General features: G+C 33.8%; 2 long non-coding RNA genes across 3 annotated transcripts; one reads left to right on the top strand and one right to left on the bottom strand.

Annotated features, from left to right (window-relative positions):
• Positions 1-313: 313 nt before the first annotated feature.
• LOC138128700 (uncharacterized) lies at positions 314-2,378 on the bottom strand. Its single transcript, XR_011158863.1, has 3 exons — positions 2,257-2,378; positions 1,901-2,044; positions 314-1,807 (listed from the first exon to the last, which is right to left on the bottom strand). It is a non-coding gene; the product is annotated as an uncharacterized lncRNA (long non-coding RNA).
• A 131-nt stretch (positions 2,379-2,509) lies between these two features.
• LOC138128699 (uncharacterized) lies at positions 2,510-4,143 on the top strand. 2 transcript variants are annotated; one of them, XR_011158862.1, is made up of 5 exons: positions 2,510-2,814; positions 2,875-3,252; positions 3,323-3,701; positions 3,761-3,937; positions 3,991-4,143. It is a non-coding gene; the product is annotated as an uncharacterized lncRNA (long non-coding RNA). The 2 variants fall into 2 exon arrangements; XR_011158861.1 differs by having other exon boundaries at positions 2,875-3,701.
• The last annotated feature ends 559 nt before the right edge of the window (positions 4,144-4,702 follow it).

The raw sequence follows: 4,702 nt of genomic DNA on the forward strand, positions 1-4,702 counted from the left end.
GGAAGTTTTTTGCTGTAAATGACAATAATACACTGAAATATTGATAAAAATTTTCTTAGAGATCTATTAAACTACGAGTGCTTTAATAGATAGCCATAAACGACTCCAAATTGAACACAATAATAGACCTATCAAAAGATTCTAAAAGCATAATTATATCTTTAGTTTGTGTTCTACTCATCTACTGTTCTTTGCCTTACGTACAGCACGCGGTACAGTACCATGCGGTACATGTAACAACATAGCACCCGAGGACCCGAGTTACTAACGCATGCGTATTGGTAAGGATCGTCCTGGGTTATTTAGCCTTTCGTCAATTTCCACAAGTGAGCGCAGCGAACGAGTGGAAATTGTCTAAGAAACAAATACGAGTAAAATGAGGAGAAAAATTTCCCGCAATTTCGTACCATCGAGTTGTATTCGGCATGACAATTCCACGAAGAAAAATTTCATTTTCAAATTTTACACAATTTTTTTAATTTGTACGTATTCTTATGACTCCCAAAGCGTTAGTTAACGTAGTTGAAAACAACAAAAATTTTACTGTGGATCAAAAATGAGTTTATCAAAATTCGAGGAAGGAGGAGAAAATTACAGCGATAATTTTAGGAAGGTGGAGATGATTACAGCGATAATTTTTCGATAATTTTAGGACCATGCTAAATTATCGGTGTAATTCGTTCCTAATTGGTCCAATGATTCAAAATACTACAAGCTAATTGGTTGAAATTTTCTGAGTGGAATTGTCATATATAATATACCAAGGGCCAGATATATTGCCGGAAATTTTTTCGAGCAGTCCTGACACACGAGTGTTTGTAGCAAGAAAATTACATGAGGGCGCCAGCCCGACGGTAATTTTGAGCGACAAACACGAGTGTTGGACTGCAAGAAAAAATGTCTGGCGATATATGTATATCTGTCCCGAGGTATATTCGGAAGAGAATCGCCAGAAAAAACTTTTCCCAAGGTAAATTATATCGGAAATTTTCCCTAGGGAAAATTTCCGCTTAATTAAATTGTGATTGGTTGCTATTCAAATAATTCGGAGTTGTGATTTGTCAATATAAATCATGTGACATTTGAGGGCGATTCTCACATAAACATAATTTTCATGATTCTAATTTTGAATATCTTTATTTACACTGCACTACTGATTGGGAATCTTTGGGGCCTGCCGATGTCAAGAGCTAACCAACATGAAAATTAATAATTAGGGGATGTAATATCAGAGGATTTTCGCCATTACACGTAAAGTGCCTATGTACCAAAATCCATTCTACACCCTGTATATAATTTTTGCTTCAACTAGGTACTTCTGGCATTTTTGAGTAATACAGGATTATTCTAAATGATTGTAGTCGAAGTAGGCCATGCCCATGTTATTACATTTTTGCCGCTTTCATGTGAACTGTCAGTTTTGTCGCTGCCACTGTCATTTTTTAGGTGAAAAGGCGCGGTGTTGAGATTTTTATTTATTTTTGTTAAATTAACGATTGAATCCAGAAATATGAGTTGTTTTGCAATCAATTTAAAAAGTATTGCGTTGTTTTGCACCCAATTCACTTATTCACATCATTTTGATGTTTTTTTATGTGGAGCAGCAACTACAAATTTTACATTCAGTTTTCACGCCTGCTTCAACTACAATCATTGAGAATAACCCTGTACAAAAATACGTTAGTGCTTGGGACAATTTTTTGGGACAGTATCTTACACTACACAAATGCAGGGTACTTTCTTACAAACATTCCAACAGATAATTCACTTATTGTCAATGTGCTCCATTATTTACTGCAACAATAACCTGCAATATTTAGATACCTATGAGTACATACCCACTTGCTGAACATATTTATCATATTCTGAGAAAGCCACAATCTAATATTTAGAAACTTACCATTTAGTGGTGAGTTGCTAATTGTTTCAGGGCTCTCGAGTGACTTCGGAAGCTAATGTCCCATTTTGTTGGTCTCACAATAACAACTCCTGAATAATGACTCAACAACCACACGCAACGGTCCGTTGATCGTCACAATTCACTCTGTAAAATACAACAGAATAAGTAATAAACACGTTCAGCAGAAACTACGATTTTGCAAAATGTTAACATAACCTAAAAATACAGCCACTCGCTTTACATTCGCAATCAGTGAATTTTAACCATAAGCAAACAAACTTGTGCATGTGAGCAACTATGAAAAATATAACCAATAATGAACACATAATAAACAATATATGAAAAGAAAAACTTACAACTTTATTTGTCCCATTCTCACTGTTTGAACACCAAAACAAAAACCATGTGCGCGACCGCCAATCACCAATCAGTTTCCTCTACAATTCGCAAGAACTAAATTTAAAGACAAAAATAGAATGTTTTAATAACATATCGCGTGTTTTCTTAAATTAGTAGACGTTGAAGAGTCGATTGTGGGCGCATTATCCAGGTTCAGGCGTTCAGGTTACGGATAACGGATCAGCTGTTTAAATTTTAGTATACACTTCTTTTCCAACCCGTACCGACCAATGACCGAGGACGGGTGGTGTTTATAATGGCGCCAATTTAGGAATTCGAATTTCGAAAGGAACGTTGGAAAGAAACCGTTACCACAATTCACTTGTCGTTTGACATTTTACTTGGCACTTTGACTTACAGTGTTTTGCTGTTTTTTACAGTATTTTGCTGGTTTTTGGCTTCATCCTAACGTTTCACGACTTATTTTGATCTGCAATTTTCATTTGATTTGTAATAAAATAACTTTTATAATACCTATTCGTTTTAAGGTTATGTTACAGCAGGATCATGGAGAGGTAAGTGAATTTCACTTTAATCTACAAAAGAAGCGTTTAAACATTATGTTTTTGTTTCAGTGAAAATAAACTAATTTGCCATATATGTCAAAAGAAATTTGTTTGCGTTTCAACAAAGAATCGACATTTGAAGACAATGCATAATGAGAAAGTAGAAGAAAGAATAGTATATTTCAAACCAAGGTAAGAAAGTGGTTTCTTGCAGACCGCAGGCAAAGATTATAAACCGAGTCGTAGACGAGGTTTGTAAGTGCCTAAGGTCTGCAAGGACACTTTCTTAACAAGGTTTGAATACAATTTTTTTCCCTACCGGCACAACTTTGTTGAAAAAAGTCAAAAAAGATGGTTATATTTGTGATTAAAACGAAAATTTTGAGAATTGAATAGTAGGCTGTGTTATTTGTTTAATAAACTTGTCATCGCATTTGAAGATTTGAGGTTTGTTCGAAAATTTGATATAAACAGCGTAAAGTAATCTACCTACCTAGCTTATCTGTTTATTTTCCAGATTATATGATTGACCTACCAACTTACTTCATTGAATTGGCTTTCATTTATCAATAACTTATTTCACTTTTGACACTTTTGACATTTGTATTTTGGTACAGTTTTACCATAAACATTTCATGATTAACTTTCTTACCTTAGCGAGAAAGTTGAATTTTCTCACCTCAAATGAGGTATCCACAGCCTACATTTCTAACCGGTAGGGAGAAAAATCTATTTCAGCACTTTTAAATACAGAAGAAAAAAATTCTGAGGAAGATTTATGTATTGAGGAACCTTCAACAAGTAAAATGAATTATCAAAATGAATTACACCAGTGTTTGGACGAGGCATCTAAAAATAAAGGAACCGAGTTGATTAGTTCTGAAAGGACAAAGGAAGTACGTTAAAAGTGTATGGACTAGAAGTAATGTTATTTATCTGTAAAATGTATTTACAGATTGTACTAGCAGATTTTGTTAATTGGGCGAAGAATCTAGAGGGAGAAGCATTTGATAAATTGGAAGGGATGATAATAGAGTGCAAGAAAAATATCGAGAAAGAAACAAATAATAATCAATTATGCAGAAAAAGAAAAATGGAGAAGCAATTGTATTATCCTAACAAGAAATGAGTAGTGAGTATTTTGCAAAATTCTTGAAGATATATATTTCATTTCTAAATTTCTAGTATAATAATGAGCAAAAATTGTCGGTCAGTTGGACTTGGTGGAGGGACAGATCCGACTCCCTTATCAAATGAAGTCAAGAACAAAAATAAATTAACCATATTTAACATCTTTTTGGTTGTACATATAAAGTTCTACTGCAGTTTGTGATGAAATTGTGTTTTTTCTCCCATTTTTTTTAAATCCATCTAAAAAATTATTTTTTATTAATTGTCAGTGATAGCAGCAATGCTCACGTTTTTAAATGAAACACATTATTTTTTTTTTAAATTGGCGCCATTATTAAACTCCACCCACCCTCGGTCATTGGTCGGTACGCGTTGGAAAAGAAATGTATGCTTTAAATTTTAGGTTTTACACGGGTGGTGCGTTCACAATTGACCCGTTTATTTTACCTAAATATTTTATACATATAAGAAAATTAATTTGCACGTGATTTTTTCATACACGTTTTACAGTTACGCTTTCTTTTATTTTTTTAATTTAATCAATAAACATAATAACTATGAATTCGGCCGGCCCATAACAACATTGAAAAAACAACTTTATATTTTCACAAAAGTATTATGATACAAAGCTCCTATAATCTGTTTCAAAATCAAAAATCCACCAACACTGCATTCTACCTCGAAAATACAACCGACAACGTCGCCAATATTTTCACAGGTGTCCTCCCGTAAAACTATTCATCCAGGCAGAGCGTCAGGGTGATTA

This window comes from Tenebrio molitor, chromosome 4, assembly GCF_963966145.1.
Source record: "Tenebrio molitor chromosome 4, icTenMoli1.1, whole genome shotgun sequence".
NCBI lineage: Eukaryota > Metazoa > Arthropoda > Insecta > Coleoptera > Tenebrionidae > Tenebrio > Tenebrio molitor.